Genomic DNA, 24033 nt, shown 5'->3' with positions numbered 1-24033 from the left:
TCAGGTGAGCGCTTTTATCTCCCCGTCTCTTTCCCTGCCAATTACTGGCTAGACCAACCTGCAGCGCAGCAATATAATTCAATCAATTACCCACAGCTGTCCGTGCTCATCCCCTTAAGTGCATAATCATCGGGAGGGCCTGTCTGAACACAAACAAACCATCAGAAACACAGGACACCCGCAGCAAAACCCAACAACCGAGCCCATCTGGATCACACGCCGGACAAGATATGACTTTACATCGTCCCCACACAAAATATGCAGGGTACTGTCTACTTTGTTGTTACTGACAACCTTGCTGCCCAACCTTGCTGGCTTCAGTGAGTTTTGTTACAATACACATTTTTAGATTTTGGTTTGAATCTAAAGTGGACATTCAGACTACTGAAGTAGCCTCAAGTAATTTTAATCTTAGGACAATGGAGAACCATGATGCTTAAATCCAGAATATTAAGTGTGGTAAATGTAATGATTACATAGTAAGGAGTGGTTGTGTCCTATCTGACCACCTCTCATATCCATCCGTGGTGTGACAAGGAACAGGGTGAACCTAAATGCAGAGATGACTCAAAACACAAGAGCTTTGGTTTAAAGAAAATAAAGTTACCTTTGTTAGAGACTCAGGAGACACAAAACAGGCTTGGTGCAAGATACACACATAAGGCATGGCAACTTAAGGCTGAACAAATACCTGAACAAAGGGCAGGGCTTAAATAACAGAGAGCACAGGCATAACCAATCATTAATTAACACAGGTGAAGGACATTAATTAGATGAGACAAAGAACACAGGAAGTCATGTGGCCATCTGGTGGCCACCGCAGAAAGTAGCAATTACATTCCTGACACACAGGGTGGATTTATAACTGTATATGTATGGACTTAATTTAATGATACTTATGTAATAGTGTTGAAATGATCATAAAAGCTGTCAAAGTAAAAAGTCAAACTATATATTATACATGTCCAAACAGAATGCACAAAATCTTGCTGAGATACCAGAAAAGGTTGCTGGTCCATACCCACAAACACAGAAACAAACTATATACATACAGTACTAGTCAAACTCCTAGGTTTAGCGTCATGAAAGCGCTAATGCTGCAAATTCTACTTTTATTTTAATGTTGTTCTAAAGCTATTGAATCCAACAGTGCATTCTTTTGCTTTAGATGATATCTCTGCCTCTGTTGTGGCTTTCTCCAGTTCCATTTCCAAGTGTTCCATATAATTTTCAAGTCCTTTTTTCCTTGGGCTCAACCTCCACTTTTCCCCCTTTTCATTTCTCTGCACCTTGATCACATTGTTCACTTAGACACAATAGACACATTCTTCTGTCTGGCAGATTTACAGCTGTCAGCTATCATCTGTGCTGTAATTTGCACCTTTTCTACACCCCCGCAGTAGAGACATATTCACAATTAAGCCTCTGAGCTATGTACAAATTCTGCTTTTTGTTTTCAACAGTAAGGGCTGAATTGACTGAAAACCCCCTCTTAACTGTGGCCTGGCCATGAGATAAAACCACAAAATTGATAGCCTGTCAGAGGTACTTAAATTCATTCTTCCTTTGCACCTTGTCTGCTAGAAATGTGTCAAGAGATACTAGGGTATCATACTGACTGAACTACATGATTCTTTGTTACTTCCCCCCAGACAGAGCTATACTGACTAAGAGCATTATCACACTCTGGAAACATTTTCAGTTCAACTAGGAGACTAAGCAGTTTTTTAAATTTCTTTTTACATGTTTCAGGATTTCCTGCTATTTGGTTTGGGTGCAAACCATTGGGTGATCAGACTGGTACCTCTCTAGATAGGCTTGTACATACTTAGCTACATAGAAGAAGAAATGCAGTTTCACTGATATGACCTTGTCCGCACAAGCTTCCTTGACCATGGAGAAAGTTGTGCACTTTGGTGCTGAAACTTTTGTCTTGTTCCATTGTTATGTAGAAGAATATATAAGGCAGCACCTCTAAATGCCCTGGAGGCAACATCAGTTTTTTCCATCTACCAATGTGGACAGAATTTCTTGGGGAAGAGTGATGAAACAGTGATAGTGACATAATTATCTCTTCTTGCAGGAGTTTCACGGAATAGTTCATAGAAGGCATATGATACCTTTTTGATGTCCCACCTGATTACACTGAATGCACTTCTGAATGCATTATGGATGATGTGCAATGAACAAATGAACAAATCCCAGTATCAATCAGTTCCCTATCTGTGACTTGTTGCAGTACAAGGGTTTTGAGTTCCCTGTAGATTTTGAGGTTTTCTTGTGGTCCATACATTGAAATTTGGATGAGGGTCAACAAATTACATTTATCTGTCAGCTCTATGAAATGTGACAAGAAGTCCTCAGCTGTGCCATGTCCCAAGTACTGTGTGGTGACCTTGCCAATTGTGGGGTCTAAATATCTTACATGTAAATCCACTTGCTTGAGCTGAAGCTTGTTGTTAAGTGATTTATCAAAAGACAGCGCACATCCATCATTCTTCTGCAATTTTCATTGGTGCTGAAAGTGAGGAATACCGTGACTGACTATGTAAGAGGTCTTCCTGTCCCCACAGGCAAATGACCTTTTAATAGCACTCTCTGAGAACATTATATGAAATATCTTAGAGCTGTCCTCAGCACTTTTTCTAAAGTAGTGTGAGGTGACACTTTTCACTGTCCAGATGATTTCTGCACGCCATCAATCACTGTTCCGTACCCATGAGCCGATATCCTTACGTGAGAGATGTGGTTGAGGAATCTATCAATGATTGACCTGCATATTACACCTCAGTACAACTATCCAGTATTCTTCAATCACACTTCATGCGCATAGAATTTAATAATGTGATTCTCCCATGGTCACTATTAATAGGCTGTGTGGTGTGGTCAATATGAAAAGCATCAACATATGCCATCGTTAAACATTATTCAAAACATCTGGCACTACAGGTTCAGAAAAAGAAAGTACCAATTTAAGCTTATGCATAGCTGCCTCAACCCCTTTCTCTCCCACTAACACACAGGTTCCCTCTCTCCAACACAAACACACACACACACACACACACACTTCTCAAGCTTTTTCTTTCACACTTACCCAGGACAAGAATAAAAGCATTGAAGAGATTAGTGAAAGATTATTTAAAAAATCTAAATATTTTCCTCTTTACAAACATGAAAGACAGTCCCCATTAGATTGTTAGTACAGTACAGTTCATGGTGCATTCAGATGGCATGTGGAAGACAAGCACAATGTAGCGCTATATTATAGAAGTGGGTCGTGGCCTTGTCAATAAAATAGTACATTTCCACGCAGGGAAATTTTAATTTGTACACTTACGTCACTTGTCAAGCAAAATAGCATGCAACTTTGAAGCACAGCAGCAAGTGAGCAGCACGTAGACTAGCTGAAATTTCTTGGAAGTGAATCCACACTTCAAAGCAAGCAAAGTGAAGCAAACGCAAAGCAATGGCTCCACTGAGAAAATAACTGCTGGCACAAGTAACACTAGCCTGAAACACCATGGGAATGCACCATTAGTTGGATATCATGTTAGCTAACTGCACCACCCAGCTGGTGATTAGCGCTGTCCATTTTTATTATTTTCATGATGTCAGATTCACGTTCAAGCTAGGAGCAAATTTCTATATTATAATCCTTCCTTATCTCAATATAGTCATCATATTCATCTTAAACACAATGTGATTTTAAGCATTTGGTTGTTACTCAAGAGTTATGTTGTACTGGTCCCTCAGTGGTGGAAGGAACTCCCCATGGGGGTTAGGACAGCACAGTCACTGGCCATCTTCCGATGCAGAATTGAAGACCCACCTCTTCAGACTGCATCTCAGTTCCACTTCTATCCCCACCTTCTAACACGTGCTACTTCTTGCATTCGATGTTAATTTTATGTGTAGTATTATGATGTATTATGAATTTGTGTTCTAGTGACTGTTGTATCATAGTATACTTGGCTTTTGTCAGAGTGCACAAGTTAACTTGTGGTAGGGCTTGAATAGTGTTATGCTCATACTGGTCTGGGAGTGTTGTTAACCTGGTCTGACACTGTGTCAGTACGGTGGCTTCTTAGCCGGCTTTGCTGTTTTCGCTGTCCATGTGCTCATGTTTACTGTTTTCCCCTGTGTTCCAGCCCTGCCCTGTTCTCCGCCCACCTGTGCCTGATCACCTGCCTGCCCACCTCCTGCATCTCATCCCCTCATCTGACTCGCCCTATATCTTCCCTGTTGGTTGAGTTCTCTTTGCTAGTTCGTCTCAGTCCTCCTGTTTTGCTACCAGCCGTTCTTTGTTCTGTTTTTCCTGCCCGTTTTTGTGACCCTGCTTATTCCTCTCCACCTCAATTTTTGTATCTGTTTTCTGGTTTTTGTTCGCCGTGTTTTCCCTGGTTTTTTGACTTTGCCTGTTCTGACCTTGTTTTCGGATACCGTTTGAATATAATAAACTCACCTTGTTCATCGTGCCTTCCTGTCTGCGCCTGAGTCCCTGCCTAAGCCCCCTGACACACTGTTGCTTGTTTAAATTGAATGGGTACCTTTATGTTCTATTGTGATGGAAGTTGCTCTGGATAAGGGTGTCTGCTAGATGCATGTAATGTAATGTAGAAACACACCTTTACTAGCTAATGTACTCCCCCAGAATAAGAGTAACTTTTAAAATAGGTTTTGCCAAATACTGTTAATAAGCTAGAAAGGTAAACATATTAAAGTACATTTCTTTCTTCTGAAATTTTTTAAGTACTCACACTTGTACATGGATGAGTAAAATTCAGAAATGTTTGAGACTGGATCTCCATTCTTATTCAGGTCCAACATTTTTGGAATTGTCCAATTGAGAGCTTGGAACTACTGCCATCCAGTACTTGTATATACAGATACTTCAGGTGCATGCTACATTTCACAGAATCACCGAAATCGCCGAAAGCTTGAAAGAGATCTGCTCTTGATTGCCATACACCATGCCTGTTGAACCTGTTCAGGAAGAAGCAAAGAAAGCATTAGAGAAATGCTATCCAGCAAGCTGATAGCTTATGATTTCAAAAGCTTTCATTTAATGTAAAAATGATTTTAAGGTTACTTATACCTCCCTCTTGTTCCAAGATCTTCAAATTTACTGAATAGATAAGGATCAGTATTGTTTAAGGAAATATTTCCTTTGATGCATGTTAAAACCAACCTTACTGGAATGAAGCAAAATATATCTAGCCTTTTTATGAGTCTGTGAAATTTTGTGCATGTTTAATGTGTTTAGTTCTGAAATACTGTTCTCATGTCATACACATGCCAATAAAATACAATAGTGGAAGCAGTAGTAAGGCACACAAAGGCTTCTTCAGCCCTAGGGCTGAACAGAGTCCCCTACCGGGTATGTAAAAGTGCACCTGATGGGTTTAGATTTTTATGGAGGCTCTTTAGAATAGTGTGGAAGAAGCATGTAATACCAAGGACTTGGTGTAAAGCAGGGTGGATCCTAATTCCCAAGGAAAAAGACTGATCAGAGTTATGTCAGTTTAGGCCTATATGTCTCCTAAATGTAGAAGGCAAGATTTTCTTTAGTGTGGTGTCACAGAGTTTGGCAGGTTATTTAGAAAGGAACAGGTTAATAGATAACACAGTGCAGAAAGTAGGAATTGCAGGTTTTGCAGGTCGCGTAGAACACATCAGTGTAATATGGCACCAGATTCAGGTAGCTAAGTGAGAGATTTACATGTAGTGTTTTTGGACAAATGTGCTTGGTTCACTACCACATTTGGAGTGCTTTTGACTTTTTTAGAGTTCCAAAAGAGATAGTTAACTCAGTGAAAGCATATTTCCAGGACATTAGACTGTGTTTTAGTACTGTAGACTTTGCAACAGCATGGCAGAGACTACAGCTAGGGATTATGGCTGGGTGTGCCATTTCCTCATTAGCATTTACAATGACAAAAGAGGTACTAATTAGAGCATCATGGTAGGTTTTAGGCAGAAAGAGGTGGCAGGGTGGGCTGTGCCTCCCTCCAATTAGGGCTTATATGGATGACATGAATTTGGTGACAAGACAGGAGCTTGTACAAGGTTACTGGAGAAACTGAATAATAATCTGAAGTGGGCTAAATTGAAGATTAAGCCAAATAATAATACAGTATTTCTTTGCCTAGAGGGAAGGTTATAAAGACAAGGTTTTACATAGATGAGAAAGAAATCCCGTCTGTGATGGAGAAGCCATTTAAAAGCGTTGGCAGATGGTATAACAAGGAGATAAATAACAATGAGCAGCTTCAGCAATTTAGAACAGATGTTATTGAAGGCTTAGAAAGGATAGAGTCAGGGCTTCCAGATAAATTGAAGTTGTGGTGTTTGCAATTTGGCTTATTCCTTAGATTACTTAACTATAAATATATAAATATATGAGGCCGAATGCCAATTTCTAAAGTAGAAGAGCTTGAGAGAGTGGTTAGTGCATATATTAGAAAGTGATTAGGTGTTCCTCAGCACTGGAGTAACGCGGCTTTGTATTGAAGAGGTATTCTTCAGTTACCTGTATCTAGCCTAGAGAAGGAGTTTCAGTGTGCGTATGTAAGGTTGCAATTGTCAGGAATCAAGGATATGTTATTTAGTTATCTGGTGGTAGTACAAGAAGCACAGGCAGCTCTGAGGCATTTAGATATTCTGAGTAGGGTGCAGCAAAGGAGAGGGGGTCTAGGCCATAGCGTAGGGGAACCACTGTGGAATAAATCAGGTCTTACAGAGAGGAGGAGATACGTTGTGGAGCAGATACAGAAAGATCACTGAATCTGGAAGTTTCTGCATCACATTGACATTGGAATTCAATTCATTTGAGAAATTTCTAAAGGAAAAAAAAACATTCCATTCGATGTCAGTATTCAGCTTCATCTGTTGGCACATAAACGAGCGATAACTGTCTATCTACCTAGCTAGTTAGCTAGCTAGCTGTTTTACCTGGCTACTTAGATGGTAAGATAAACATACCCACTGCACTGCACTTTGAAAGTACAGCTATCGAACAAGCCATTTTGCGTTACTTACAAAATTAAATAGATAGTATGTTAAACATATAAATAACAACATGGAAGTGCTCTATGGATTTCTTAAATATAAAATGTTAAATACAGCATCTTGGCATAGCGACTTGCTGCAACACACTAGTAGCTACCCTTTTTTCTTTCAAAACAAATATCAAGATGACTTTCAGTGAAGCAAAGTTCAATAATCCTGTTCTAATAAGGTAAAATCTACCTTATTGTCATGCTGTTCCTTGTCTGCCAAATGACCTAAATGTAAATTTAAATGTAAATGTAAATGCCTATATAACAACTAGCTACATGGTAATGACTAACGGACAGAAAAGGTCAAACGATTTGGCACAACATTATAGCTTTTCTATATTCCAGACCGTGATATTCTGATAATTCACTCATATGTCTCCTGTAATTTCACACGGTTGAAATTATGTGCTTCGTTGCCATGCTGCTTGCTCCTCTGTAGCTAGAAGGTGCGCTTTTAGAATGCGTCCCAGCCTGAGTGACGTTAAGCAGAACAAATACTGTGACGTAACAATAATTCCATCGAACTAAACTTTATATTTTTCAGAATCCGTGCTTTGTATCACTTCAGAAAATTAACTCTTAAGATAAACGCTGAACTAAAGTACGGCCCGTGGATTTACTGGAGTGCCACCATGTTGTGCATACACTCTTGCCCAGGTTTCTTGTGGACATGACGAGGTTACTGTGGAGCCTATCCATTTTTACTTTATTTTTTCAATTAAGCCAAATCGGCCTCCCTCAACTTTTCGGCAACAAATTTTACTGTAAGTATTTCCTCATGACTGGGAATCAAATGTCAGATTCTTAACCTGAATGTTTTTATCGTGGCCTCTTGTACAAACATGTCGCTAGCTAGCTTACAAGGCTCACAACTTAAGCAGTATGAAAAGCAAAGGCTCAACAAAATCAACAAAAGTTAGGGTATGGTTAGAATAAAAATTCCAGAAACTGAATGTTTCCAAACATGTAAATGTGTATTGGATTGAAAGTGTAGTGTCAATCATTTTTTTTTTTGACTGTAGTAAGCATATTTTCTCAGTGAAACGACATTGCTAATTTTTGCGTGTGCTGACGATACTACATTGTTCAGTCCATGATCAAAACCTGATGTTACACGCAAGACCCCGACTTTATTCCGATTGCAGAACTCGATGATGAAAACTATGCTTAATTTACTACATCATTATTGAATAATTGAATATTAACTCGGCAAAAATATATATATCATGTATACATCGAGCTAGTTGGATGATGTTTCTTGGCCAACTTGTGCCCTATGTTAAAATTCGACCATATTTTTTAAATCCAGTGTAACTCGCTTCTTGTTTTGTATGGAAAACGTGTAATTTTCATAAACCAAACTAAATCGTTTTGTTTGTGATAACTGATTGTTGCATCACATGTCCGTTCCCGAGTCATGTAGTTCTGTCAGGAGCGCATTACGTAAATGGAATTAAACAGTAGAAGCATGACCAAACACAGGGACCTGCAATGAAATTGCACTTGGAGTACACAACTTTGCTATGGACACACGGTGACACGCAGGTGGAAAAAGAGATATATCAGAAGCGATTTCAGGAATGTAATCTCATCCTTGCCATGTCCCCTTTCCCCAGTGCCAGTGGTTGAGGGGAGGGATCCACAGGTGTTTGAACCTGACCCTCAGTTCCTCAACTTTGACCTTGGCTCAGGAAGTTGGTCAGACACCTGGTCAGAAAGTGTGAGTATACATTCAGGTGATACTCATTGATTACTAATCATTAAAAAAATAGACAATTAAAATTATTGGTTGAAAGAAATGTATATAAAACCTACATGTTTGAAATAAAATGTCTCTTTCAAAATTAGAAAATCAGAAATTTCTTCCTACTTCCTTCCATATAAGCCAGTTTTTGTGTCTGGATTTTTTTTTTCATTTTTTCAGGAAACTGACTTTACACATGCTGGTAGCAGAGACCTTAAAGGTTTAACTTCTGTCCACCCTGAGAATGGCCCACAAGCCAGTTTGGAAAAGCCGCCATCCACAGGTATCTTCCAAATGTTCTTTTAAGACTGAAATTCTTAAGTGCACATATGGTTGTGCTGATATGTTTCAAAGTCTGAACTAATCTGTGTGTTTGTGATCAAAACAAAGATGAACCAGCATGGGATTCCAGCGGTGTGGACATCAGGAAGTGCCTCCAGATGGCTCAGGAATATTTGGACACCTACACCAAAATGGTAAAAAACCTTAACAGCGTGCATTTGTTTTCTGAGAGGTTTTGAATTAGTTATACTGCCAAGAAAAAAGTTAAAAGTTAAATGTTAGTTAGATGTTAAATATTTTTCTATTATCATTACCAGTACTAATATTATTTATTTACTATATGTGTGAATCATAATTACTGTTATTTTATTTTTTATTATAGAAGTAGTTCAAATGTCTTTTGCTGTGTGAAAACTAGTGATTTAAGCATGGTAGCATTAGCATTAAATTGGTTGGCATTAGCATCCAGTTTTATGATTTCTACAAGAAGCAGTCAGCTAGGAGTACTGATTGATAAGTATCTGTAGGGGAGGGGATACCTCTTCTATAACCAAAAGAGATTAAGATTTTATCCCTATGTTGAATCATACCTTTCACTTAGAGCAACATATTTTGGAATATTTAAATACTGAAAAGAGGTCCAGTTGGACTGGTGCAGATCCATGGAGCAGGTGTTTTAACCCTTATATCTTTTGCTGAATTTTCTGTCAGATCATCTCCCGAATACCAATGGAATGGCAGCCAGAACCCACCTTCAGTGGACTGCCTTGGAATGCTATGCTCATCATTGTTCTCCTTAATATCATCATATTCTTCACCTTTCTTTGGAGTACAATGCATGCCGTAAGTCCCCTTTTCATTCCTGTCATCATTAATATTTGCCTTTATACATAGTCACTGAACACAGAATCTCACTGCCCTCCTCTCATGTTGTACCATGAAACAACTACCTGAGATGCTCTGAATTGCACTCAAGGCAAAACAGTGATTGAGACATTATTATGCTATTCCCTGCTGATGATTTGTCTTAACTACTCTTTCATGACCATCTTATTACTGTTCCTATAGCTGTAAATTCACATTTCATACTTCCAGTCAGTTATATAAAGTTGAATCAGCCAAGAAAACAATAACAGTTCACCAGCAGATATGCAGGTTATGAAGTGAGCAGTTTGGATTCAGTGATGTTTTTCTGGCACAGGTGAAGACCACTCTATCAAGCATGAAAGGCGAGAATGATGAGCTAGGAAGGACGATTCAGCAGCTGGAAGGTATCTTCTACAGAGTGTATTTTTTCTCATAATTGTAGAACTCCATGTACCTGAATTGTGACCATTTGTGCCCCAGAAAAAGTAAAGATGCTGGAACAGGGCAGAGAAGCTCTGAATAACGAGAAATGGCAGTTGGAAGAACACATCAAAATCTTCCAGGACCTGGACCAAAACAGGCTTTGCCAGGACAAAAACAACAATGGACAGCAGTAAGTATCGAGTGAGAGTCTGCTAAGGGAAAGATGGGTACACTTGGCATTGTAAGCTAGGTGTCTTGTCGTTAATGCCTATACTGTGCACACTGAAAAACATAACCTTAATCAGCCATAATACAAAATGCTAAAAAATATATTGTAAAGTATACTGTATGAATGTGGGATTTAATAGAGGTTTAAACATTATGGGAAATAGGATCTGAAAATAAAGGCTTGTGCAGTGGAAAGCTGTAGCCCCTTGTATGCTGTGTGTTGCAGGAAACTGGACTCTGAGCATCATGAATCAGAGGCACAGATGAAGGAGGCCCTCAGGATTCAGAAACATAAGATGCAGGAGATGGAACGACAGCATCTCAAAACTGAGGCCCTCCTTAATACCAAGGTGAGAAAGTCCCTCCCATTACGAATACTGTACTCTCCCCTTGTTAGAATCACATTTGCAAGTTGTGGGCTTAATAGTGGGTTTGCATTGGTATGTCCGAAAGCTTTTTAATCCTTAGAGGGGACCCTTTCTGTTTTCAAATTTGAGACTCTTTTACACTTTGAATAAATACACATATTACTTCTTTTTTGTATTTTTACATTGTTTTGTATACTAGACGTGTGACTGTTTTCGTTTTGTCCTCCCTGGCTTGTAAGTCTTGATGTTCAGTACAATATAATATTAGCAGATATCTCCATTGGGAGTCTCTAGAATTTATCCCCACAAGGCAAAGGTCTCCACTGTAAGAAAGATTGTTTTTGGTTGCTCTTATTAGTAGAATGCATTGCACCCCATGTAATGATTTTTCTTGTCAGATCTTGTGCCAACTGTAACTTGCCTCTCTCCTCAGATTGCCCTTGAGGAAAAGCGAGTGCAGGAAAATTGGGTAAGAAGGACATGAACACAATTCATTATCAAAAGATTGTGTGAACTGATGTCTCTGGTCTGGGTGGAATATTCATTTTGTCTCTTTTTGCCTCCAGACCAATGCCTGTGTGGCAGAACGTGCTCTGGAAGCTGAGAGGAAAGAGACCGCCAGTCTGAGAGAGCAGTGAGTTCATTTGCCAGCAAAAGCCAATTAAATCTGGTATGGGCAGGCACTAGGATAGGTAACATTCCAGGATTGGTGAGGGAAAACTGTCAGTTTAAGGCTGGTGCCTATTGAGCTGAGCTGGTGACAGCGTGTTCTGTGGATTTTGATAATATTCTCCTTATTGACCCAAATGGACAATGTTTCTAGTTGGGCAAAGGTTGTAACGTTTGAATGTGTTTTTTTAATCTTCACAGGCTGATGGCAGCCAATACTAAACTGGCTCATATCAGAAGCCCAGTCTTTTTGCCTGCCACAGTCAGCTTTGACCAACAAATGACCAATTTCAGCAAAGGTAAAAACATTTTATTTCATATTTTAGTAAAACTGGTATTTTGAGAAGCACTCTGCTAAATCTGGTACATCTGCTTACAGTGTTCTTGCTTAGTGGTTACTTTACACTCCTGTAATTTGAGCCTTTTTCCTTGGTCCTTGAGTGATGTCTTGGTCTCTCTCTTCCAGATGGAAGTGCCATACAGGCATCTGGCAGTGCTTTGGATGAATCAGTAAGCCATCAAATTATGAAATGACTTTAAACAATTCTGAACAGAGCTGATTGAATTTTACAAATATTGTTACATGTCTACCAAGAATAATCAAAGTCAAATTATAATTCATGATTAATAATATTAATCATGAATGTGTATGTGTAAAATGACCCATGGTTTTAAGTGATGAAATTTGGCCAAATATATTAGTTGTTGGCACCTTTCAGCACTAAATATCTGCAAAATCCATCAAGTAAATTGTTTGTGCAATTAAATGACAGTTAGGACTCACTGAAATGTTTTCTGTCACAGCAGAGCACCACTTTCTCCAGGGTCAACGATGAAGTAAATCTGTACAAGGAGAAACTGCAGGCCGCAGAAAAGAAGAATCAGCAACTGGAAGGTACACTGCACAGAGAGGATTTCCCATTAACCAGTAATACCTGATGTCCCTGTTATCTGAATTATGCCCATTTGTGCCCCAGAACAAATTCAGACGTTGGAGTGTGATAGAACTTCCCTGCACAGTGAAAAACAGTACCTGCAAAATCAGAATAAGATCATGCAAGAGAAGCTTGCAATTATGGATGACCTGTGTCAGCAAAAGGACAAAGCTCTACAGGAGTAAGTATCAGACACTGTACAGAGAAAGGTGTAATTTAAGTACCCAAGAAATAAGAGCAACAAGATGCTAAGAACAAGTGTGTGCTCTCTGTGTTGCAGGAAGCTGGCTCAGGAACAGCTGGAGCAGCATGAGAAGGACATTAGAGCTGCAGGACCCAAGGAGGAAATCAGGGCGTTCAAGCAGAGGATCCAGGAGATTGAGGGAAAGCATCATAAAACTGAGGCTGACCTCAAGTCAAAGGTTAGCAATTCCATACTGTACCAATGATGTTCACTGCCCTTACAGGAATCACATTTTCCCAGTGTGATGTGACTCTTTTTGTGTTTTTTTCCTGTAAGTTCAGCATCTATTGGGTATCTATTGGTTTCCAGTGTTCAACAGAATACACTGTGCTCGATGTTATCCATATTTAACATTTACACACACTGTGAAATGCATACTTTAGCTGTGTTTGCTCAGGTGTTTGGATGTGTTTCTCTAATTTTATTACACTAGCCATACCTTGCACTGACTGTCCCCTCTCTATGCACAGATTGAATTTCATAAGAAACAGGCAGAGCAGAACAGGGTAAGAAAGACATAATCACAATTCAAAGCAGAACATTTTGTGATTCTGTCTTTAAATAACAGAACGTTCATTCCTCTTCCTTTGTCTGCAGATTAGCACCCTTGTGTCTGAACGGGCTCTCTTGTTAGAGAGGAGAGAGACAGAGAGCCTCCGTAAAAAGTGAGTTTATTTACCACTGAGTGTTTATTGACGTTTGTGTAGTGTTTATGTATTTGGGGTATTGGCCCCGGATATATTTTTAAATGCTCAAAAACTGTCAAAAAAGCTCATCACATGAGGTGATCGCAGTGCGAAAAAAAAATTGTCCCTTTTATCCTAGCAAGGATATTTGGTTTAACTTATGCAGAAATGAGTAGGACCATAACATGAGACTATAATGTAAGCCTTAGTCGGGCTGAATGGCTGCTTCTTTTGTTTTAATTGAAAGTTATATCCGGTAAGGCGGAGGTTGCCTTTACATGAATGTTTTTATCTGTTCACAGGTTGGTGGAGGTCAGTGCTAAATTGGCTGGGCACCAAGGATCATTCCCTGAGCCCATCGCTAGCTGCTCTGCCCAGCAGAAACCCCCTGCTAGGAACGGTGAGCCCCACATCACAACCATTGGCTTGGCCTTTCTTTGAAATTCCATCTTTTGCCAGACTTTATTTACTTCTTAATTTTTAAACATTGGCCCAATTGTGTATTCATTGTCTGATCACATGATCAGATCTGGCCCATCTGCCTACAGTGCACTCAATTAGTGATTATTTCAGACATCTCTAATCTAAGCCTTCTCCCTGATCACTGTATGTTCTCTGTCTTCTAGGTGTTCTAAAGATGCCTTCTCAGAGTGGTGTGGATGAATTAGTAAGTTGGTAGATTGGGAAAGTGTCTGAAACTGGTTTGTTTGCAGTTTCAGGGATTTCAATTGACAGTGTTTGTCCATAGTGGAACGTCAGTTGTTGGCTTTTTCTCATGCCATTTGTCTGAAAAATGCAAGCTATTAATTCTAAGCCATAGCCACAGGCAAGGAAGTGAACAGCTGAAATTAGTAAGACATTTCCTTACACAGGCAAAGACCACTCTTAAAGCTCTTGAAAAGGAATGTGAATCATTCATGAAAAAACTGATGGCAGAGGAGTGTAAAGTTAAACAGCTGCAGGGTAAGTTGCACAGAAAACACATTATCAGCTGAATAACTTTGTAAATGCTTGTATCCTAAGTGTGACTGCTTGTCCCTCAGAAAATATCAGTACTCTGGAGCAGGAAAGAGCTACAAGGATTAAAGACAAATGCCATCTGAAAATGGGGATCAAGAACCTCCAGTACAAACTGGACAAAATGAAGGAGCTGTGTAAGCAAAAAGATGAGGCCTTAAAGAAGTAAGTGTCACAGCAAGATGGTGCGGCTCCCGAGTGTTTGAGTCAGTAAAGTTGCATGTTTAGACCTACAGCCCGAGGTGACAGACAAGTCCTAGTCTGTTGCTGGTAGTGACTGACTAAACATAAGCGTAACTCCTGCTGGGCCAGAGAACTAACTGTATAAGGCCTCCACATGGAAATGTGTGCAATTTTTGTGGAGGAAACATGCTGTATCTCATCTAACAATGGGCTGTAACGGGCTTAAATTCTGCAGGGTTTGGGATGTAAAAGTAATGACTTGTGCATTGAACAGGTGAAGCCCTTTTGCTCTCTTTGTTGCAGGAAGGCAGCTCAAGTGGAGTCTGAGCGTCGTGAGAAAGAGGCCAAGGTGAAGGACGTGCTCAAGACCCACAAACAGAAGATGCAGACAGTCAAGGAGGAGTGTCAAAAAATGGAACTCTCCTACAAGGCCCAGGTAAGTAAATCAAACCCTGAACAAACAACTCACTCTTCTCCTACAGGAGCCACATTTATTCAATGTCTGTTCCTGTACATTGCATATTTAATGCAGAGTTTTTGTTGGTTTTTCCAAAAGGTCTGTGTAAGTTACTTATTTTTTTCCACTGAATGCATTAACAAAGTGCACTGTGCCTCATGTACTAACTACTGAACATGTATGACAATGCAGAATAGTAACAATGACCCATTTCACTACTAGACTATCTTCGTGAGTTCATCTCATGTTTTTTATGATTAAGTTTGCTAGATCTTGCGATGACTGTTATCTGTTCTTACGCAGGTTGCAGCTCAGAAAAAGAAATCACAGGACAATTGGGTAAGTGACATTCTCACAATTTAAAGGGAAAGGTTCTGAGAAGTATCTTTGACCAAGACAGAATATTCAATCCTCTTTTTTTCCTCCAGTCAAGAGCCTGTGAGGCAGAGAAAGCCCTAGCAGCAGAAAGGCAAGAGACAGCAAACCTTCACAAACAGTAAGTTCATTTGCCAAAAAAAGCCACTTTGGTGGGTTCCTGATGAGCACTGGGGTCGCTGTTTGCCTAGGACTAACGCAAGGACTGCCCTTGTCTGAATACTTCTTTTTTCTGTTTGCAGGCTGGATGAGCTCAGCAGTCTGCTGGCTGAATTCCAAAGGCCAGACTCTGAAAGCGTGAGTTACTTTCTTACTATTAGTCCAAACATCCATGAAAAGCTCTGACTGCACTCTTTAGCTGTGGATACAGATGTGCAGGCTGTGAACATCTGAGATTCAGAGATGTGCTTTCTTATACAGGTAACCCTTACTCCCTCAGTTCCTGAAGAAGAGCAGATTCAGGGCACCGGGGAAGTGCTGGCTGAGGAGCAGGAGAGCCAACAGCTGGAAGGTATATTGCAAAGAGTATTTCACTTCACCCACTAAGTTTGGAATTCCCTGTCACTGACCTGTGCCCACTTATACTCCAGATCCAGAACAAGTCCTGGCATGGGACCATGCAATGGGACCTACACTCTCTGAGCGATGAGAAATGCCAGCTGTAACATCAGAATACCAGCTGGATCTTGGGAGGTAGGTGTGAAGCAACATTCTGCTAAGGGAACGATGGGCTTTGATTATACTTGGCATTGTGAATGAGGACGCAGGCACAGGTTTAGCATTAGCAATATTGTTAAAATGGTAAAAGCAATTAGATGACCGTATATGAAGGACACTAAATATGGTCATCACGAAAATATAAGCTTATTGATTAAATATAATAGACTCCAGTTAAGTCAGGCAATATCCCATAGACTGCAACCTTGTATTGTGACAGTGTTATTTCATGCTGTTTTACCCCTCTGACTTTATCCTGCCATGGAAACAACAGCCTCACTCTCTCCCCACCCTGTCTGTCTTTTGCTTTCAGGTACTCACTTGAAGATAAAATGGTGCAGCAGCCCTGTTCTTCCTGCCAGTAAATGGCCTGCCTCAATAGATCAAAGTTCAACCATTCTCAGAAATGTGTCTTCCTTCTAATGCAGTTCATGGTCAAAGAGACTGCCCCAGTCCTGGAGGCTGGGAAACTGGCAAAATGAATGAGAAAATTAACCACAGGGATCACAACTCCACATCAGAATCTCTTTTCTGTTTATGCTTTTCCATTTGCAGTCTGATGCACTGTAACCCACCTGACTTCACTGTAAAAACTCATGAAATCACATGAGGTAATCGTTCTTCTTAATGCTTGAACTGGCATATCTGCCTTCCTTATTTTTGTTCATTCTCACTCGTCACCTTGCCTTTGTGTGCATCCTTAATCTTCCTCTACATATAACTGAACAGGAAAAACAACAGAGATAAACCTCAGAAAAAACACACTCTCACATTAAAATGAGAGATTTATTTATATTTTGCTGCTTGTCCTCACATATTAAACACTACTCCTAAATCTAACTCCAGATCTTGCAGAAAGGGATAAATAAATGCAAAAATTCAAATGAAATGACTAGTGATGAAAGAGTGGTGTTTCCAGAACTTAAGCATGGGTGTAGCTACTGTATCATGTGTCATCAGTGACCAAGGAACAGAAACATAATATTTTTCTACGAAGCCACTATGATGATATTATTCATGTGTATTTCCGTGTCTGTTTTTCCTGTGTAGAGTTGTTTAGCAGAGACAAACATGAAAAGTAAACATACGATAAAATGAATATATAAGCTAAAATGGAAGGTTGAGCAATAGGAGGTTAAAGAGGAAGATGAAAAATGTGTTTACTTTTATTATTATGATCGTGTTATTGTTATTGTGCAGTTACATTCTTTTCATCCATAGGGTGCTCTTTTGTACTGAGGGAATACATTAGTTGAACTATGGCCTTGGCTCAATTAATAAACTGAAGCTGTTACCCAAAGCCATGATGTAGTATCTCTTATTATGCATACACAAATGATGTGTGTTCTCTCATTATAAATTTCAATTGCAGACTGTCCTGAGATCAATAACACAATCAGTGCCATAAGCAGGAGAAAGTTTATATCAAGGTCACCATCATACCTGGGAGTACCAAGTGTCCTTTCCCCAATTGTTAACATCTGTGTTCTGCTCTCAGATAAATTTTACAAACTGAACAAGGTTGGTGTCTTGCAAGATTGGTGTCACCCTGGGCTAAGAGCTGACCCTGGGATAACTTATCCCTTTTTTAAACACACATGGAACAGGGTTAACCTAAGCCCAGGGCTATACGATTCAGACTGCACTTCTACTAGCCCTGGGTTAAATGTCCGTTGGAACACGCGACTAATGTTTACATTCTAGAATGACGCGTGACTACTCTTTAACAGCATGCAGTAACGTTAAAATGTCGCCATTAGCAGGGATTTATGTGAGAGTGGTGTTGAAATCCTGTTGTTTTTTTTTTTTTTTTTTTTTTAATTTTTTAGATTTTTTTTTAGTTATTCCAGCATCCTATTGAAACCTGTCTCTGCTAGCTTTCTGACAGATGGTGGAAAACCTTTCTGTTGCGGTATGTTCCAGCTAGTTCGTCTTGAACGGACTTTTCCGACCACAAACTCAGGAACAATGCCGTTTCCGCCTGCGACCAATTTGATCTGTTTACGTCTTTTCTGGACATATTATTGTTTTAAGTTAGCTAGCTTGCTAGGTACCTTTACCATCTGAATGTTGCCGGTTTCGGTTAGTAGTAGTTATAACGTAAACAAAAACGCACACGCGTACTGTAATGACATGACGAAGAAGTCATGTGATTGGACAACAAAAACGTGACGCAAAGTCCATTGTTCATTTTAGTCCCGTGTTTAGTCGATTTTCAGGGGATAACCCCACAAACTCGGGGCTAACCCTGCTCCAGAGCAGGGCCAGCAAGCCCTAGGCTAAAATCGGGATTAGCCCATTTTCGAATGCGCCAGGATTGTGCCAGTGTGAAAGCTTTCTTAGCCTGGGGCTAAGGAGGTTCTAAGAATGCTTTTAGCCCTGGGCTAAGTGCAGTGTGAAAAGCCTACCAACGTCAGTGTTGAGACACCTCCATCTGAAAAGGGTTGTGCTGTTAATGTGTTGCCTTCCCTTCTCAATTTGCATTCCATGAACAGAGTCTGATTACTTGCTGTCCTGTCAGTCACATCCTCCATTGGAAAAGCTAAATTTCTCTGTTTTTCAGACTTACCTTTACTGTTATGTGTGAGTTCAGAGCACTCCAATGTGTGCAGGTTTTTGAGACAACATGTACTAAGAATGGGTCTCATAGCTGCACTCAGCATCAGCGTTTCACTTTTCCCATCATGCTTTGCTTGAATTCTCTGGACATTGTTTTGTACCACATCAGTTTGCCAAATGAGTTATTTTGTACCTATGTACTGTCTGTCTGAAAAATATTGAAATATGACTCTGTGTCCTTGAGAGCCTGTGTTCTTGTTTGTCTGCTTCAATGTGTGTGGATCAATACAGTCCTCTTCACCTGAGTGTAGCAGTGGTGCTTCTCCAGGCCATGGAAGCCCTTTAGCGCAAACACAGGGACACTGAGGAGTCAGGGTAAAGCATAATGTAAAGTTGCAGGATTTGAAGCACTGCTGCTATTTTAAGGTCTAATGATTTTCAGCACTATGATCATGCTACAGACAGATGAGACTGAATGGAAAACTGCTGTTCTCTAGTGAAAAAAAAAAAACAGTTCAAACATAGAATGCTGCCTTATGTAATATTGTTTTTAAAAATTTGTTGGGAAATTAATTAATTGCTTTCTTGTGAAGAACATATTTTTTAAAAACGTTTATTATCAGTATAGCCACATCCATGTTGAATATACTACAAAGTTTTTTACGTAGCATGTTCTTTATACCTCTGTTTCAGACTGTAATGGCTGTGCTTTAAAATGTCTGCTCTTGTATGAAAAATAAAGACATAAGTACTGATTATCCTCTTTGTTCTCAGTTGTCAGTTGTGGGTTAAACAGTGCCAGAAGAGTTTACTCATAGTACATTTTCTCTCTGAATCATTTGACTGCCATCAATTCATTTTTATTATAGTTTTCTCTCGTTATTGGGTATATTAAGAGCAATAAGAGCAAGCTGCCTCTGCCTCTGCCCTTGCTAAAACAGCCATCTAAACTCTTGATAATTTTGCAAAACAAATAGTACACTTTCACACAAATTACAAAACTAATCACAATTTATCAAGCACCTCAAGCAAAAATGTACATTTTAATTCAAAGTTCAAGTCAGTTTGTCCTGATGTCACATTTTGATGTTGCATGATCAGTTTCCATGATATTGATGCCAGGTGGGTTAGAAAGTGGTTAGCTCAAAAAGTTCTAACTATTATACTGTTCACTCACCAACACATGTTGTATTGGTATGTGCAAAAGGAGATACCTGTAAAGGTTTTTGTGAAAAGATGTGAAGAGTGAACAAGAACCCAACCAGGATGATGAGAGACCTGTGGGATAGTAAGAAGAGTGAGACTGAGAAGAGGTACAGTAGGTGGAGCAGGTAGATGAGGACATGGAGGTGTCAGGTGGTAAAAGAGGTAGAGAGCTGGAGAGGAAGAAGGAGAGGTACAAAGCAAGTGAGAGGACTCTCAAATAACTTGAGAGCAACTTTAATTGAGGTCATCAGTTGTGGCCTGTCTCTGAGAGAAGCTGGAGAAATGCTCCAGCCTAATACAAGCAGATCAACAATGGTTTCAGTCAGTTAAGAGAGAAAACAGGGAAATGGCTTTTACATTTGTGAATCATCATAGTATTACAGGAGTGAACACTGCATGGCTTACAATCTATGCAGTATTGCACTGAGAAATGGAATGTTTATTGTATTGCAAAGGTATTAAAGTATTAAATTGTACACTGTATCCACATTCTTTCATCAGAATGGAGAGAAGACAACCTTCAGGAGGAAGGGGATGACTCCTCACAGAGGAACAAGATAATGCCATTCTAGACATGGTGATCCAACATACCATCTGTCAAAGAGACATGAGAGAGGATTATCCAGGTAAATTGAGCCTTCAACAACATTGGAAACTGCAGCTTAGCTAAGATAGGAACAATGTACTGAAGAGGAAGCCCAACCAAATGAAGCAGGTTTACAAAGTGCCCATCAAGAGGAAATTGGATAGCGTGAAGGAGACATGGTTTTAGGCAAGTGTTTATGTGGTCCCATTCAAGTCCATACATGATTTATACACACCTGCATACACAACTATTTTCTATACCTTGTACATCATATGCTGCAAAGTTACAAAAGGTTTGTTAGAGTATCACAATTATTAACCATGCCATGTGTTTAACTCAAGAGGATAATGGAGATTTATGGTGGCTCAGCTATCCATGAGTATGCCTACATACATGAAGCCATCTTCAGCCTGACCATAAAGAGGAAGGGAGGAAGATATGCCACAGTCACTGTCCCAGTCCAAAAGGGAGGCAACATCAAGTTGTGTGCTGGCTGCCATTACAAGAAATGAGCAAGTAACAATCAATGGGAAGGGACTCAGAAGCAGTGAAGTATGTGATTGTTTGGGACAACATCTAGTTCCAACACTCACATGTTCTTGAGGTGTTTGAAAATTATCCATATTTTGTAACTGTTTTCCTTCAACCCTTACTGCTCTCTCTCAGATCCCACTGAAGAGACCTTTCCTCTTTGAGGTAATAGGTGCATATAGAAGGAACCCACATGCGAGAACAACATTTTTGCAGGCCATGGAGGACGCCAGGCATGCAGATTACAGCAGAAGCCAGGCATGTCTTTCTCGCCATTTTTAGCCTAGGTGGGTGGTCAGAATAAATATCCGGTGTGGTGGAGATGAAGCATTCTGACCTAGTAGAAATGAAATGATGAATCAATAAAGTAATTGTTCACTACAGTAAATTTTTTGTTGTTGTTGAGTACTTGTTCATTCTCTTGCTGTATGGTTAAAAAACATGAAAAAGCCATATATGACACAGGCCTTCTGAGATCAGCAAACCCGCATGAAGCAACACGTAAGAAAATGCATTTCACCATAAAAAAAAAAAAAAAAACCTGTGGTCGAATGGAGTGGTCTCTATAAAGACAGACCTGAAATTTCATCACACACACACACACACACACACACACACACACACACACACACACACACACACACACAAACACAAACACCCAAACACACATTTCATTACATTACCTTACATTAACAGACACTCACAGCACAAACAAACATAAGTGTTTCCATTCAAGGTGAATGAGCAATAGACCAGGCTAACAACACTCCCAGACCATTGAGTGTGAGAATAACACTATTCAAGCCTTACCCCAAATTAACTTGTGCAATCTGACTAGACAAGGGAAGCCAAGTATACTACCATACATCAGTCACTACATCACAGAATCCAAAACACATTGCGATACTACACATAAAATACACAGCAAGTACTAGAAGATGTTAGGGACTGGGGATTAAGGTGGAAGTGAAGAGGAAGGTCTTCAGTCTACGCTGGAAGATGGCCAGTGATTCTGATGTCCTGACCCCTGTGGGAATTTCATTCCACCACTGGTGGACCAGTACAGACAGGAATTGTGTTTGAGAGGTGTTACCCTATTGGGAAGGGATGGTCAGTTGCCCCATGATTGCAGAGCATAGTGATTTTGGCGGAACACAGGGTTTGAAGACCGATTGTATGTATGAGGGGGCTGTACTATTGACTGTCCTGTATGCAAGCACCAAGTTTTTGAATTTGATGTGAGCAATAACAGGAAACCAGTGAAGTGAGGTGAGGAGTAACTTGACTATACTTAGGGAGATTGTAGACAAGTTGTGCAGCTATAGTCTGGATTAGTTATAGGGGTTTGATAGCACAAGTAGGAAGACAAACAAAGAGGGAGAGAGTAGAGTAGAGTAGAGTAGAGTAGAGTAGAGAGTAGGCCAGGTGTGAGATGACCAGGGCCTGAACTAGGAGTTATGTAGAATACATAGTAGGGGCAGAACCTTCGGATATACAAAAAAGCAGCATGCGTGCAGAAACCCATGTGTCCGATGGCGGAAAAACAGGAAAAGTTGTGTGTCTTCAGATTAGAAGTGGTATGAAAAGCCATGGGAGGAGATGATGGAGCCAAGAGATTGCATGCAAAGAGAGACGAGGAGGGGGTTGAGTACAGAACCTTGAGGGACACCTGTAGACAGGCTGTGGGGTCTAGGTAACACACTGTTCCTAGACATCCTGAAAGAATGTGTAGAGAGGAAGGATTAAACCTCAATGAAATGCAATGTCAAAGATGCCGAACGTAGCCAGGGAAGACAGAAGCAGAGTGTGGTCCACCGTATCAAAGGCTGCAGGAAGGTCCAAAAGAATCAAGACTGAGGAGTGGAAGGATGCTCTGGCTGATTGAAGAACACACACACACAAAATAAAAGAGAAAGGGGGTACCCTTAATATATGTATATAAGTATACATCTACAAGCACACAAGTAAACCATAAAATTGTTAGATTTAACTCCAGATGTTTTGTTATAGTTTTTATGCAGATATTTGGTATTTATGACTGTATTATCAGAAATTTGTCATTAAACCTCTTAAACTTTTGAAATGGCAAAACTATGCATCAATATATTTAATAGTTTTAAGCAGTAAGTGTATGTGAATATATTCTTTTTAACAAATGTATCCAAAAGTAGTATTGTTATAATGGTTACTCCTTTGGATTAGCTCTGTATTGTATACGGACTGGGTGGCATTGTAAGAATAACAGTCATGAGTAGATGCTTGATCCTTGTTCCACAGTGCTACATTGGTGTAATAGCTGTGGTTGTAGTATGTACAACCACAAATAGAAGCAAATGTGGTGGAATATTTCCTTGTTTCATGGTTGTACATTTAACAAACTGTTAGAACAGCAGTTTCAATTATCAATAGCAAATGTGATATTTGGAATATAACTGCAGCATTTGAATTGCTGTAATAGTTCTATTTTTATCTGATTTTAATTGCCACTGTCATGATACAGAGGGGTAAGACTGTAGACTGCAAATGCATGCTGTTGTTAGCTGTTACCCAGAAAAAAGTAGTAAATACATAGAATGATAACCTGCAATACTTTTTTCTCAAGTCTGATTGGGAAATTAATGAATGGCTTTGCTGCACAGATCATATTTTAAAAACCAGTTGCTTGTTTATTGTAAGCATGCTCACAGTTTAAATCTGTGCTATGAAGACTGAATATTAAATACAACAGCACTGACACAATACAGGCAGATAAACTTCACCACCGCAACATATATGTGCTGACACTCACTAGTAAAGAGGACAATTTCAAATGCAGAATAAGTGATCTTTTTTGCAGTCTTTGAATCCTGATTAGCATCTGTCTGTCTGTGTTAATAGCAGAAATCACCATGAGTGGAG

Source organism: Megalops cyprinoides, chromosome 22 (genome assembly GCF_013368585.1).
Source record: "Megalops cyprinoides isolate fMegCyp1 chromosome 22, fMegCyp1.pri, whole genome shotgun sequence".
Classification (NCBI taxonomy): domain Eukaryota; kingdom Metazoa; phylum Chordata; class Actinopteri; order Elopiformes; family Megalopidae; genus Megalops; species Megalops cyprinoides.
This window is presented reverse-complemented; position numbering follows the sequence as displayed.